The following is a 16,443-nucleotide window of genomic DNA, read 5'->3' on the forward strand; positions in this document are numbered from 1 at the left end:
AGAAAAGCCCAAGCCTAAGAGTCTGCCGACTGTAAGAGAGAGGCGTCATGGGGTGCACTTCAGGTTAATAAGAATCCCGCCCAAGTTGAAGTACTGAAGATAAATGGTGTAGTCTCCAACACTGAAGGTACACTGATGGAGAAAGGTCCAAAAGGCATCACCGCTAAAGCGGAGTTGCTGTCTTCTCAAGAGAAGGCCAAACAGTCACTGGCGAGTGAACGCAATGAACTGACCGAGATCAAGGCTCTTCTACAGGGTAAGGGAGACTCTGAGCACAAGAGGAAAGGACAGAGATGCATCTTCAGGATGCTCGGGAACCTTTGCAAAAGGGACACAACAAAGGCAGAGCTCAAGATAAAGAGGTAGCACAAGATAAAGGCCGACACAAGATAAAGAGGTAGCAAATGACCAGTCTACAGGCCCAGAAAGCCTAGTACTTGCTCCGAAGGAGAGACTCTTCAACTGGAAGGCAAGGAAAAAGAAGAGGTGGATGTCAGACATATCTGACAAAGAAGAAAAAAGTGGTAGTGCGCAGCTAATAACTAGTGAACAACAAATATCGAGTGAACAGTGCACCATGATTAAACAAACAATACTGTGGACCTTAAATGTGGATCTTGCACTAATCGTGGGTCTGCAGCCTTTCTTGGGGGTGGCTCGACACCCCAGGAACTAGACAAAAAACAAAAGAACAAGGCGCACAACGCACATAGTGTAGTATAGTTAAAAATGTGACTTTATGGTTAAAAGTAAATATATCTGCGTACATCAAGTAAGAATAAACAAGCAGTTGGTATATTGGTTTACCACACCAGTCCAACGCGTTTCGTAACACTGGGTTACATTCCTAAACGGAGGACGCTGTAATATAATGGGTAATATAAAGCCATTCTTACATTCCCTGAAGAAGTAACCCTGTGTTACGAAACGCGTTGGAAGAGAGGTGTCTATGCTCTTCTCCCCCCATCTTGTGTGATTCTGGACACTGTTCATAAGCCGCCTGCCTAGTATCCCTCCCCGCTGCCAAGTACCATTGGACTGACACGCACGCTGTGCGTTCCATGAGAAGCATCGCGGAAGTTGCGGAGCGACTCGTGACGTCATCGCCGAGCGCACAACGAGGAGTGGTGGCAAACGGTGCAGTGATCCACAGACGCTGATTCCTGCGGCTCTTTTACCATCCTGTGAGCTCTGTGCTGTGGGGCTTTCTCTATAAGGGACATATCCACACTAACCCTAAACGGAGGACGCTGTAAGGGACAGATGAGACGTCTCCTGACCCATTGCATGCCGAGATCCATCCGAGGGCATCGCACAGTGTCATCTCCTGGTGTGGTAAACCAATATACCAACTGCTTGTTTATTCTTACTTGATGTATGCAGATATATTTACTTTTAACCATAAAGTCACATTTTTAACTATACTACACTATGTGTGTTGTGCGCCTTGTTCTTTTGTTTTTTATATCTGACAAAGAGTCTGGTGCACTGGTATAGTGCACGGGCCGCTCACAGGACAATGTTTCGCTTGGGGGGAGGGATATGTGACAGAGTCACTGACTCAGTAGGCTGGAACAGTGAAGTAAGTGTGCTCTCAGTCCACTGAGCGTTAATTCCTCAAAGAGAATCCAGCAGCAGCTGCTAACTAATGGAGTTAATCAGCCTGTCTGAATGAGGAAGTGTTTTAAAAGACACAGGAAGCTGCTATGCTGAGAGACTGTTTTCCCCAGAGAATGGGGGAGATAGAAGTGCTCCCCAGCTCCGTAAGCTGGTACAGAGGAAGTCTCTGGGCTCAAGGTGGGGCTGAATTCCCCTAGGAAGAAAGGACATAAGGCCGTGCTGAAGCAGTTACATCTACTCAAAAGGACTGACAGATAAGCTAAAACACTTTATTGTTGTATGCAGAGACTGTGTTACCTTGATCCATATGCCAGGGCATGTTTTGGCTTGGGAACCAACTTAGCTTGCCATGCAGTTAGTGAGGGCGAACACTATGGTGTAGTTAGCTTTCCCTAAAGGGAATAGGTGTTTATTTCCTATGTCTTATTATGATTTAAAGGGACAGTACCCATTATGTTTATTTGTTTGTGGTTAATAAACCACTACAGTTAAAGCTTTACACAGCATCTAGCGTCTTACTGACCCTGCCGCAAGGCCGTACTGCCATAGCAGTTATAAATACTGTAGCTCTGTATGTCTTGGTTGATAAAAATGATCATCATAATTTATTTTATAAGTAAATACTGGCCTCCACTTAAGGGGGCATCGCAATACTTTGTCAGTTTTAGAACTACAATTAAAAATAATTATGTAAAGAGACAGACAGGGGAAATAAACAGTTATAATAATAAATGGCTGCATTAAATTAACAAAGGTTATACACATTCAGTTTACAAATATTTCATGGACAGTCAGAGATATGATTATGGGCATAAGTAACATTTACAGACAGGATTATAATTGGGTAAGAAGAGGTACAGTAGGATAGACTGTCAATGTGTTAGAAGAGGCCCTGTCTCAAGGAGCATACAATCTATTGGTAGGGTAAGATGACTTTGGGTACAGGGGATGAGTTGGTTGGTGAGTATCGGAAGCAATAGAGCAGCTGTAACATTACCAAACACCAGCAAACGGCAGCAAATAATGACATCCTTTGGCTGCCCATCAGCTGATGCTTTTGGGGTGACTCTGGTGTTATGTCCCAGAGATTCCTTGTGGAAATGAAAAAAGCAGCATAGCAGCACACAGTACCTCAGTCAGACATGCAGGGGGGAGGGGCTGATGGACTCCAGGTGATCTTTGAAGTGGCTCTTGTCCTCATGCTGTTAACTCCTACACTGGCTTGGACATTAGATATTAAATTGGTGAAGGGATTTTTTTTCCATTAAAAGGAGTTTAAAAAACAACAACTTTGGCAATTGTGGGTAATATAAAGCCATTCTTACCTGGTCATTTCATGATATGTGTAGCATAGCGAGTATACAAGAAGACAAGGACAGTCTCCCACAGATCCCTTCTATCACTGCACAGACAGGCTAATAAAGTGTTAAGAGGGGTATAATGCTCCCTGATATGTGTACAAAAAAGCTGTAGGGGGTATCAAATGCAATCGCACCAAGTTCTATGGATGAACAATTACCAATAAAAGCCTAGTTAGGCAAAACAAAAAAAGAGTTTATTATAATTAATGTAACATAACGACGCATAATCAATACGCATAAAAAACATTAAAACACAAGGGGCCTCATGCAGAGAGCATAGAATTTTAAAATTGGCGAATTTCATAAAAAGTAGCTTTTTTGGAGAGTTTTATTCTCCATATGCAGAAAAGTGCGAATTCTGCTATGTTTAACATGGATGCGTGTGGCGAGTTTAAATTGGCGAGATGCGCGCTTCAAAAACGTGTAAAAACAAATTCGCGCCTTTTTTTTCCCCTTTACTATATGCGGCGAGCGCCATCTTGCCATTTTTTCCTGGCGCGGCAAAAATGCGAGAATCGCGCCATTTTTTGGCGCGAACAGCCGCTACATGCCGTTCGCACCTCTCTGCATTCGGAGAGTTTTTAAAATGGCGAGATGGAGGTTCTCGCCAGCCGCGAGGCGAGTTTTAGACATAGGAAAAAAAATTGGCGCGTTTTTCGTAACTCGCCATTTTCTGCCGTTTTCTGCGCGAAATTGAACAAAAAATGGCGAGTTTTGAAATAACGATGCTCTCTGCATGAGGCCCAAGGTGTGGGTGATAACAGGAGACTAAATGCTATATTAGTATCATATATAGTTTATAAAGTGAACCCGCTTGGTAAGCTCAGAATCGGAGAGGGGAGTAGAGTGGGAGTAGATATAAATATACACAGGTATAGGGTGAATGCTAATATTCTTGTGCAATTTTTAACCTGTGTGATAACCTACTCCCTAAATGAATAAAGGGTGTAACCGGATATCATGTGTTGAAACCGCAATATATACACAGCGCAATTACTGACAGTGTGTTCGTAGTCAGAGTGTCATCACCAACATGGTAGTATAATCTCTCTCACCAACATTTGAATCACAGTATTCACAGTGCGCACAGTGTATTATGAGCAGTATAAAAACACTTAAATTGTCGTCGCCGGTGCAGTAGCACAATATCTACTACCAGCTCAATGAACACCCTCAATCTCCCCTTCTCCCCATTACTGGAGCAATCTCACCCGTGACCTCTGACATCAACGCGATGGTCCAGCTGTGTTTATCCATATTTGCAAATTCTCATTCAGTCCCTCGATTATTTCATTCATTATCTACATACAATATGTTGTGTATTCTTTACTTGTTTATACACAGTACTCAGCCAATCCCTATCTAGCAAGGGTCCTGTCATTTACATTCCTTCCACCCCTTGAGTACATACTCTAATTTCCCCAGCTGTAATCCGCCGATCCAGTGCGTGATTGGGGAGATCCTTAGCACCGCCCTGTTCTAAGGGTATTTAGAGCTACAACGCTAATCAGCAAGACACCTCCTACCTTGAGAAAGCGCCAGCCCTCCGAGCGCGAAACGTACGGCGGGATGACGTCATCACGTTGACGTCAGAGGTCACGGGTGAGATTGCTCCAGTAATGGGGAGAAGGGGAGATTGAGGGTGTTCATTGAGCTGGTAGTAGATATTGTGCTACTGCACCGGCGACGACAATTTAAGTGTTTTTATACTGCTCATAATACACTGTGCGCACTGTGAATACAGTGATTCAAATGTTGGTGAGAGAGATTATACTACCTTGTTGGTGATGACACTCTGACTAAGAACACACAGTCAGTAATTGCGCTGTGTATATATTGCGGTTTCAACACATGATATACGGTTACACCCTTTATTCATTTAGGGAGTAGGTTATCACACAGGTTAAAAATTGCACCAGAATATTAGCATTCACCCTATACCTGTGTATATTTATATCTACTCCCACTCTACTCCCCTCTCCGATTCTGAGCTTACCAGGAGGGTTCACTGTATGAACTATATACAGTATGATACTAATATAGCATTTAGTCTCCTGTTATCACCCACACCTTGTGTTTTAATGTTTTTTATGCGTATTGATTATGCGTCGTTATGTTACATTAATTATAATAAACTCTTTTTTTGTTTTGCCTAACTAGGCTTTTATTGGTAATTGTTCATCCATAGAACTTGGTGCAATTACATTTGATACCCCTACAGCTTTTTGTACACATATCAGGGAGCATTATACCCCTATTAACACTTTATTAGCCTGTCTGTGCAGTGATAGAAGAGACTGTCCTTGTCTTCTTGTATACTCGCTAAGCCAGTACCATCCCTTTGCACCGGCTACTATCTATGAAATACTATATGGTGAGCGGTCCACTATCAGTTGTATTTATATGTGTAGCATACCCTGCATTTACAGATAATCAATGTTAAAAACATGTTTTGAGACAGCAATAAACGAGGGAACGTCATTCAAGTAGCTCTGATCATTGTCTTTACCAGCCAGACCAGCTGCATACAAATTATTTGTTTTCCACTATCCAACTTATTATTTCTGTTCAAACCCTTAGTTTATAGATCAAGAAGAGTAAATGAGAGGACAGAGAGAGAAAAAAGATGCTTTGCAATCTGTACTTGTTATTCTACATATTGATTAAATAATTTCAGATGTGTACATACAGCACAGCCAGCTTTAGGGTAAATAGTTGCACTGATTGGGAAGATATCAATACATGTAATGACAAACATATGTCTTAACTTTAGGAACGATTGCCAGGGCTCTTTTCTCAGCCTGGGTCATTGACGAGCACAGCAATCGTTGGCTATTGATGATGGTAATGGAATTTCTTGGCAGGAGACATAAGTGCCTTTGACATCTCAACTAATGAGTCATTGATAACTGAATGCTGTTGTCCTCTTGTAACTGGTCACAGGTTAGTAGAGTCTACTTGGCATGATTCCACTATATACAGCCTGGATGGTCTTACTGTATTGGTAACAGTTCAGCAATATGGGGAAACATTCGAATGATTTGTATAAATATACGGCTGTAGCAAACCTTACTGTCTCTGGCAAGCTGCGGTTATGTCCGCTCCAGAAGTATGGACCACCGTCAGCACGACCACGGCAGACATGATCATAGGGGCCACAGACTTTGGATTTATCAGCCACGGCTTTGAAGACAGCAAGTCCTGCTACATCTGTACTGTATTATAGTGTTTTAATTTGAGATCTCAAACATCTGGCATAAGACACATATTTAGAATGATTATTAAATGTCATGGGTTGATTGTCATCAACAAATGAGACATGTAGAATACTAATTCCTATTCAATGGAAGTGAAAGTCATTTGAGAGGTGAACCCAAATACAAACTATACATCTATTTATATTAGATTAGAAAATAATTGTTTTTCTGGCATCAAGCACATATATTGTATGGATATATTCCATTTAACTTCTGAACTCTCCTTTAAACTCTTTAGGTTACATAAATGCACAGGTGGTATACAGAGGTACACACAGGGAGACAGATTTGGGGGAAATTAAACCATGGCTTTATTCAGCCTGTCACTTTAAACAACCATTTAAGGCAATATACATATATATAGAAAGAAATAAACACTTTTCCCTTTGTAAGGGCTAACTCACTTCCCCAGTCCCTATAAGCAGGGCTAGGGGAAAAAAAGCCCCTTACCACCCTATCACCCCCAAAGTCTAAAGAGGTACCTGTAAGCAGAAGGTCTTTGTTTCAGTCTCTGAGTCTGGTTGGTGTTCGTTGAGGGGCCAGTCTCTGCTGAGTTGATTAGCCAGATGGAGACTGGTTAATTGACTTCGGCTGCAATTAACCAGCTCCCTGCTGAATTCTTTAGACTACTAGAGGCTTTCTATTGCAGCCTAATTTAGACAGGGTTAAGTCCCTGTTACACAGATGAACTGAGAAATAGTTATATTGTTTAGCATATATCAGATCACATGACTTACTTATGAAGTTAGATAGAGAAGTTAACCAAGAGTCTTAAATACAGTAATACAGTACAACCTTCTGTATGAGAAACCTGCAAAAACTAGCTAACTGGCTTGACGTTTAGAATCGAAACAATTGTATCAAAGGTTAGGAAGGAATTGTGTTTATTTATAAGTAGATTGAAAGAATGATCAAGTTATGTTATTACAGTAAAATAAAAGTATTGGATAAATAAACATTAATATATAAATCAACTAATAAGTAAAGGAACACATCTCTGTCAGGGATTACATTGTTGTACAATGCTTATTTCTATAAGGCAACAAGAAAAAAACACAGTAAAAGGGGGTCTGTGTCTCTGAAGCGAACTTATTGTGAGTGCAACTCTTGTAAGCTATTGTCTCTATAAAATATTGTGCATTTCTAAATTAAAGCTGAATGCCTACTCACCTGACCAGGGCCTATTATTCTAATTCTGGATTGTATATATTTTTTATTTATAGAGAACCAACAATTTTAATAGTGCATTACAAAGAAAGACAATAAAATACAGAGAAGTATGATTCAATAAGGGCAACAAACAAAATCAGGCAATAGAAAAGGTAATTGATCATCCTGACGAACTGGAGAAACAGTTCATCCCCTGGTTTTGAGCAGCAAGGACTTTATTATATATTTGACTAGCTGAGAGACAGGGCGTTGCCCGTGAGTTAAATTTCCCGCTCCCTTCTCTCCCCCTATTTCTGTGCTCCCCCTCTTTCTCCGTTCTCCCCCCCCCCCCAGAGGGGAGGGACGAACAGTGGACAGGAGGGGGGGGGACAGTGGACAGGAGGGGGGGCAGTGGACAGGAGGGGGGGGGGACAGTGGACAGGAGGGGGGGTGAACAGGAGGGGGGGCGACAGTGGACAGGAGGGGGGTGGCAGTGGACAGGAGGGGGGGCAGTGGACAGGAGGGGGGGACAGTGGACAGGAGGGGGGGCAGTGGACAGGAGGGGGGTGAACAGGAGGGGGGCAGTGGACAGGAGGGGGGCAGTGGACAGGAGGGGGGGCAGTGGACAGGAGGGGGGGACAGTGGACAGGAGGGGGATGTACAGGATGGGGGGACACTGGACAGGAGGGGGGGCAACAGTGGACAGGAGGGGTTTGGCAGTGGACAGGAGGGGGGTGAACAGGAGGGGGGCAGTGGACAGGAGGGGGGGCAGTGGACAGGAGGGGGGGCAGTGCACAGGAGGGGGGGGCAGTGGACAGGAGGGGGGGACAGTGGACAGGAGGGGGGACAGTGTACAGGAGGGGGGAACAGTGGATAGGAGGGGGGGACAGTGGACAGGAGGGGGGGGACAGTGGACAGGAGGGGGGGCAATGTACAGGAGGGGGGGCAGTGGACAGGAGGGGGGGACAGTGGACAGGAGGGGGGGACAGTGGACAGGAGGGGGGGACAGTGGACAGGAGGGGGGGTGGAAAGTGGACAGAAGGGGGGGACACAGTATCACACACACCACACCACACACACACACACACGTCTCAGTCCTGTGCGGCGCTCAGCGGCGCCCTTCTCGGGTGCACGCCCCGCCCCTCCGCAGTCCTGTGCGGCACCTGTCTAGGGCGCAGGGCCCGCCCCCCGCAGTTCTGTGCGGCACCTTTCTCGGGTGCAGGCCCCGCAGTCCCGTGCGGCGCCTTTCTCGGGCGCAGGCCCTGCCCCCCCACAGTCCCGTGTGGCACCTTTCTCGGGCGCAGGCCCCGCCCCCCCCGCAGTTCCGTGCGGCGCCTTTCTCGGGTGCAGGCCGAGCCCCCCCGCAGTTCTGTGCGGCGCTGCACCCTATGGGTGAGGGGGGGGGGTGTGGTATGGGTGAGGTGGGGCGGTGTGGTCGGGTGAGGGGGGGTGGGCTGCCCCCTCCCGGCCGTCCATTCTGCCGCTTGGTCCCAGCCAGTTGTGGCGGGAGGCACCGGGGTGAGGGAGGGGAGGCGGGAGGTGGTGTGTGTGGTGCTGTGTGGAGGGGAGGCTGCAGGCGCAGGGGTGTGAGGCGGCGGTTTGGGCGGGAGGTGGTGTGTGTGTGGTGGTGTGTGTGCCTGTGTGTGTGTGGCAGTTGGGTGAGGCGGCAGTTGGGTGACGTCATAGAGCCACCAATCTGATTGGCCAGAGGCTGAGGACCAATCAGATTCACCGCATCTAGTACCAGACCTCCATGCCCCTTAACAAAAAGCCAAAGCTGGACAATCCTTAATTTAAATATAATATCAGCTGCTTTATGGGCCATCTGATCAAAACACCAGCATACATGGGTAGCATGCCTTCTATAAGTGCTGTTGCTAACTCGCTGACTCAGCATCACCACCTTCAACACACTGTTTCCTCTTACAGTCATGTAGTCCCCTCCACCATGACCACTAGTTCACGTTGTCAGGTGCACTCTTTTAATATATGAAGTATCAAGAGCCCGGTCCACTACTGCAGCAGCTTACAGGTACGGAACAGCCTTAGGGTAAAATATGCCCTACTAGGTATTTTCCAGCAGGGCTTAGCAGTTTTGTAAGAGCTCCCTAAAGCCCCTTTTCTTTACAAAGCTAAAAGGGCAGCATAGTAATTGCATGCGCTTTGCTTACTGTGCTATCCAGCAAAAGAACCTTGCTGTGTGAGCGATGGAAAATGCACACCCTATCGAAAGATTCACCAACAGTGGCTTATTACACATAATTGGTTCATCACGTCTTTATCTAGTTATGCCAGATGGTCTTTTCCCCACAACCTCATTACTATATTCATATTCATGATGATGACCTTCAACGTCTCAACTAAAATCCTCTGAGTCACCCGATTGAGTACCTCCTCAAAACTGCTACTCACTTCTTTCTTCTTTTATGTAGACTTACAGTATGATGATGGGTCATTTGCCATATAATTGATGTGGTACTGAACCTGCTTTCCTCCACCTCACAATGGTACAGCACAAATAGATGACTCCACCCTCATCCTAATCCTTTAGTAAGAAAAACTCAGAACTTATTTTTTTTTTTTTTCGAGGAATTGCTGAAACATGGTGAGACATGCGGCCCTGACTTAAACACCTTGATGTAGTTGCTGCCAGCCTAAGTATTCTAGAAGTACTATAGCTATCTGGCTCCACCCTTAGTTGAGCTTTCTCTGCAGCCTCCACCAGCACTGTCACCACTAATATATACATCATCATCATCATCATCCTCCTCGATCTCAACAGTTTTTCTGTTGTGTAATTGTGTGCTGCGGTTTCTGATACTGATAAGATTTTCTTCCTCTCCCACCCCATACTCCTACTAGTATCAGGATGGGCACAACAAACTTTCTTCCAAAAGGATTTTGTATTGTGCCGTTTCGGCTGCTCAAGGCAGGCATTGGGGGGCGTGGCTTCCATGCAAGTCGTCCAGCACCATGAGGAAGTAAATCCCTGAAAGTGCACCCCATACTGTATGTAAAAAAACAACTAGTTCTACACACAACAAAATCACCTCATAAACGCTAAATAAAAAAACCCCAACATTTCTGGAATTTGGTTAATTTAAAAATAAAGTCAGTGTCTGCCACGATTGTGCTGCAGGGGGTTCATGCTTCTGAATGGTACCACCTGCACCGTTAATCCTTTGGGGTCGCGTGGCAGCAGCACCAAAGACACTTACGCTTGCTACATCTGTAGGTAATCACGTGGATTTACTGGCTTAATGAGAATACATAGAAGAGCCTATTGATATATTACCCAAAGTCTTGTCTATTGTGTTGAACAGTACTGTATAAACATCAAATGAGCTCACATTCTTTTGAGGTGGATGTTATAACCAACAATAGTTAAGGTTACATGACACCTCCAGAGGGAAAATTAGATTAAGTGCTAATAGAGCAAGTCATTGATACCTCTTCTATTGTCTGTTTAGTGGGTGAATCTCACATCCAGTATTAAGAAGAAAGGGTATACTGTATATACAAATATATATATTTTCATTAAGCTATAGAAAAGAACTAACATGAATACTCGCATCACGATAATGTGAGATCCATGATTAATGCAACAGCAGCAACAAGCTAAAAAAAATAGCATAAGAGTGATATAATTCATTTGGTGTTCAAAAAACACCCTAATTGTAATTGGTCATTAAAATCTTGGGGATGTAGTAAGTTAATTCTGAGCAATTCTGTATCCCTCTTCACACCAAATGGTATGTGGCTGATCTGCTGAATTCAGTGTATGGAACAACAAAATATCCTTTTTAAAGAAAGTCCTGTGCCCATCCTTTTCCTTTCATCGACAGTACCCATTTGGACCCAGAGGGCCCCCTAGGATGAGAGCGCAAGCCAGATTAGTTGTTGACCGAAACTTTTGGAGTGCACAACATTCTATCTATCTATCTATCTATCTATCTATCTATCTATCTATCTATCTATCTATCTATCTATCTATCTATCTATCTATCTATCTAGTGCACTTGATGACAAATGTTGCATTGGCTTGTATTGCCTAACAGTGTGTGCTGTTTCTGAAGGGGACAATGAAGGTGTGGTGGGCTTACTGTATGTGGTTTTTTTTTATCTTTGAAATATAGAATATATATATATATATTCTAGAACTCATTTTTGCTTTTCAATGTACTAGAAGGCAGAGCACTAAAGCTACTATTTGTGATGGTGGTGATGGCCATGACTCCTTGTTGCTTACAGAGTAATTGACTAGTATAATTATCATCACCTTCTTCACTGCTGTTACCACCAACACCACAAATAGTTGTTTCGCCAAGGATCACATCAATAGCTCCTCAACTACTTCCATTAGAGTCGCTACCCTACCCTGTGTGCAGTCTGTGCACCACAAACACCGTGCTCCCCATAAACCTTCTCCATCCCAACCCGCAGCCAACCCTACTGCCTTTACCTCCTGAGTCTTGAAATAGAAGAGCAAGAATCTGTTTAACATCCATCCTCCCAGTCACAGAGCTTGAAATGACACATTTTTCTGAGGAATTGAATGCATCGGACACTGTGCCAACCCATAGAGAGAGTTCTCATTGCGCACCAAGAAGTTAAAGATTTTTCCCAATACTAAAATTAAAAAACACTCTCTCTCAGCCTCTCCCCTAACTTACATTATCATAAACACGTCTAAACCAAGTAGCTGAAAACCATCAACTAGTAATTCAACATAGGAATAGATAATCCTATAAGAATAAAATGATGAACAGCTAGCGCTCAAAATCGTTGTTACCTTCAATGATGTAACAAGATATACATATGTAACGGGTATTCCCCCCCCCCCCAATCGCAGATCGGATGTGGGTGCAAGGAACATACAGTGTTACCATAGCTGTGGTGCATTACCTGTTGGCTCGCAGGAGGGCTGAGCTTCCGCCACGGGGAACCTGGGGCAATATTAATACTAGTGGTACTCACTTACAACGATGCAGCGCCTCCACCTGCGATGGCTCCCACCAGAGGGGGAGTGGTTCCTCGCAGGACCATCAATAATACCATACGCAGCATATATATAATAACTGGTGACTTTACTAACAGACAAGACAACATAGAATAACAGGTGTCCCTCTCACGAGGAGACACTAACTGCGACGTCTCGCAGGACGCTTTCCCAACACCAGGTGATCCCACCCAGTGTCCAAAGAACCCCACCCAATGTCCCGTACTCTTGCAGAGAGAGTCAATGGATGACTGCGCAGTCACTACTTATACTAAGGGCCCGTTGGTGCACTTGTGTATTAGATAGTACCTGCCGAGCACTCCCGTGCTCGGATCTCCAACTGCTTCACAAAGGATCAGTCGTGTGATGGTTCCATCTGATCCCACACCGGACTCCTTGCACGCGGACCGCCAGTGCGGTCCCAACCTGGAAACCGTCTCTTAGGACCCCAACTTGGATCCGAACCTCTTAGCAGGAACCGCAGCGTCCGCTGTATCCCTATCTAAGCTACCCTGCTGTGGCAGGATCCCTAACCTAGGACCTGTCCCTACAGCACTAAGTGACACGAGCTATACTATAGGCCGTCCCTACAGCACAGCAACCTGAAATGGCTTTGGGGGAAACTCCTAGGGGCCTATAGGGGTAGCCTATCTTATGCAGGGGTCCTTGACCCCCTGCACCCGCACTACCTCCTCCCGAACTTCCCAAGTCCCCTTAGCCTCACTGTTACCTAACGGGTCCCAGCGCCTACAGCAGCAAGCTGTAGCTCACTGGATGCTGGCAGCCAACGTGCTGCGCAACAAGGTGCCTGCCTGTCAGAACTCACAGCACTGACAGCCGTGACTCTGACAAGGCAGCACTACACTAAGGGCAGCGTCCCTATCTCGGGCCTCCCTCAGCACTTCCCCACTAACCTTTTGGGAGTTGGGGCCTACCTGGGGTGTGGGTACCTATATGGGGCAGGAGCTGCACTCGCTCCCCGCACCCTCCCTTCCCTCACAGCTCCCTGACTCCAACTGACAAACCTGAGTGACAGGGTCCCTTAACCTAGGGCAGTCCCTGGCAACACTCACTACATTGGGGTAACTAGCTACCTCGGGCCCTGGGGGTGCTGGCCTAATACAGGGAGTCCCTGACTCCCGTACCCTACCTCCTTCCCTGGGCTGCGCCTCTCTCTGACTCACTAGCGTTGGCTCAGCGCGCAAATTGTATCCACTTGCTTTTAGGAAGCTCCTAAGCGCCTATTGGCTCACTGGTATCACATGTGGCATACAGAGGCTCCTGGGACTCGTAGTCCCTACTTAGAGCTTCCCCTAATAGGCTATAGCTTCGCGGGCTTTCTCGGGGCTTTCCTGCGCCTGCGCAAGCTTTCAGGGGCTGCCTCAACCTCTCCCTTCCTATTCTCACGCTCGCGCGACCTTTCCCTGGCTCTGGGGTCTTCCTTGCGCATGCGTGACCACTGCGCATGCGCGAGTATCCGGGCAATGGCGGCGTACTTACTGCCCAGCTCCGGGAGCGCCGGGAGCCCTGTGACGCACGTGCGGCCTTGGCAACCGGCCGCACGCGTCCCCGGCAACCCCCGAGCCGGGACCTGACCGCCCTCTCCCCTGCCATCGCCGGACGGAGCCGCCATTGGACGCGGCAGCCCCCGCGATCGGCAGCTAGGTAAGGGGGGCACGGACAGGCTAGGGAGACCTGGCTATATCCTCCCCCTGGTGAAAAATCCAATGTCCCCGCTTGGGGAACTGTCACGATTGTGCTCGCCACAAACCTGGACCGGATCGTGGGGCTGAGGCTGGGTTATGAAATCACCGACCTTAGGCCGCGCAGACTGGTCCAGAGTGCGCAGTTCATAGTCAAACAGGCCGGGTTCAGGACTGGAGATAACAGCATAGTTGTTGGGCAAGCCAGAGTCGGGGTAGGAGATATCCGGGTAGTCGTAGTTCAAGCAGGGAGTCGGCAACAGGAAATCAAGCTGGTCCTTTTGCGTCAGCGCAATCGCTGCAGGTCAGGAACGAGGTTTACGCGAGTGGCGTCCACGACCCATGGCTCCGGTCTAGGAGAGGGAAGACTGACCGCAATAGGCACACCACCAGGCAGCACTAGTAACCCCGTGTTACAGCGCAAACGAAGCAGGTCTGTAAGAACCAGGAACTCAGGAACTCAGCATAGCAGCAGCAAGCCTGGAGGAAACTGGACGAGTACAACGAACTGGAAACAAAAACAGAGATACGTAACGAAAGAACAGGGCTTGTGGCAGAAACACAGGTAACATCCCATAAGGATCTATGCTCGGCAAGGAAGTGAAGCCAAAGCAGGATATTTAAAGCGACAGTGACCAATCCGGACGAGGGGCATGGTGGAGGCGTGTGGAGGAGCTGCTCGTGAGTGGCTGAGAGACCAGGAAGTAGTGGAGCACAGCTGAGAGTCTGTAACACCAGTGCCACAATCCAAGATGGCGACGGCAGAGTTCAAGGTATGCACTGGGCGGCGGCATGGGTAGCGACGGGGGGCAGGGGCAGCAGCTGCTGCAGTACTGGTAGTGGGTAAGGAGGGGTCACGCTGCAAGGGACGTGGCCCCCGATTCCTTACAGGAACGTCATTGCTCAACATATTTTTACACAATGAAAAATTACATTGAATAATCGGCACACTTATCAGATTGGTTTTAACCTCACCAAAACATGGCATATCACACCCAGTAATACCCGACGCTAGCTGAGACCATTTGTGGGGTGCCCCTAACTGATCAGGTGGGGGTACCTCACTTTTGCGTCCGTGAGCCTCCCCGGGGTGAATCTCTCGGAGAGCACCCTCTGGGATAACAGTCACTGGTTCAGTACTACTTCCTCCCCCTGGTGGAAGGAATAGCACAGTGTCTTTCAAACCGGCCTTTACCCGGTCATCCACGGCCTGGAAGTAGCAGGCCAGGCGGCCAGGACCTTTCCCGCGGTCCACTACTTGGCGAATGGGCCACTTCTTTTTGGGCCCAAAGGAGGCAACTTCTACTAGGTCCTTTGCCCCACAGTCCTTGTCCCTACCTACTTGCGAGGCTTCCACTGAGAAGCGGGAATGGAATATTGTCTCTTTACTCAAAGTCTTTCTTCACCTGGCAGGGGGTAAAGGGTAGATATAACATAAAACATAGACAAAGCTCAGTTTTTAGCACATCTAGTGAGACTCATACACGGTACAGTGCCTAAATATATATGGATAAATATCTAATAAGTAAATGGTCTTTTAGTTTGACATTTTTGGCCAAAATTGTTGTAAGCCCCTGAGCCAACGCCAAGGCAGACCACATATCAGGGGTCCCTAACGCTAATATAAATTCTTAATAACCTGTTTAATAACAGGAAGAATGATTTATAGTAAATCTGTCAATATTAGCTGCAAAGTTTTGTCTGACTGAAGCTTTTATTAACCTGTACATTACCAGGAAAAGCACTCTGTATTAGAGATGTCACAGCCAAACTGCAAGCAGGCAAGTTCCCCTGAGTGGAAGATGCTATGGAGTGAGCCCATAACCATTTAAATGTGGGAGGGGGTGAGCTTAAATTAAGTAGGAGGTTGCCAACCTCCAATCAGCCATGACTAGCTGGACAAGAATTGTAAAACATACTGGACACCTAACAAGCTCCTATTATCATTCTTCCTGTTATTAAACAGGTTATTAAGAATTTATATTAGCGTTAGGGACCCCTGATATGTGGTCTGCCTTGGCGTTGGCTCAGGGGCTTACAACAATTTTGGCCAAAAATGTCAAACTAAATTTACTTATTAGATATTTATCCATATATATTTAGGCACTGTACCGTGTATGAGTCTCACTAGATGTGCTAAAAACTGAGCTTTGTCTGTGTTTTATGTTATGTCTCTGGTTTTAATGCATATTGCCATGCTCAGTAGCACTCCTCTGATACTCATATGCTTATATATATGTTGTGGGTATTTTGGGGGTTTAATAGGAGCTTGTTAGGTGTCCAGTATGGTAAAGGGTAGATACCTTACCACTGCGGTGACTCCCGGTGGCCAACAGGTCCTCGGGGACGCTGTC

The sequence above is a fragment of the Ascaphus truei genome, chromosome 3 (assembly GCF_040206685.1).
Source record: "Ascaphus truei isolate aAscTru1 chromosome 3, aAscTru1.hap1, whole genome shotgun sequence".
Lineage (NCBI taxonomy): Eukaryota > Metazoa > Chordata > Amphibia > Anura > Ascaphidae > Ascaphus > Ascaphus truei.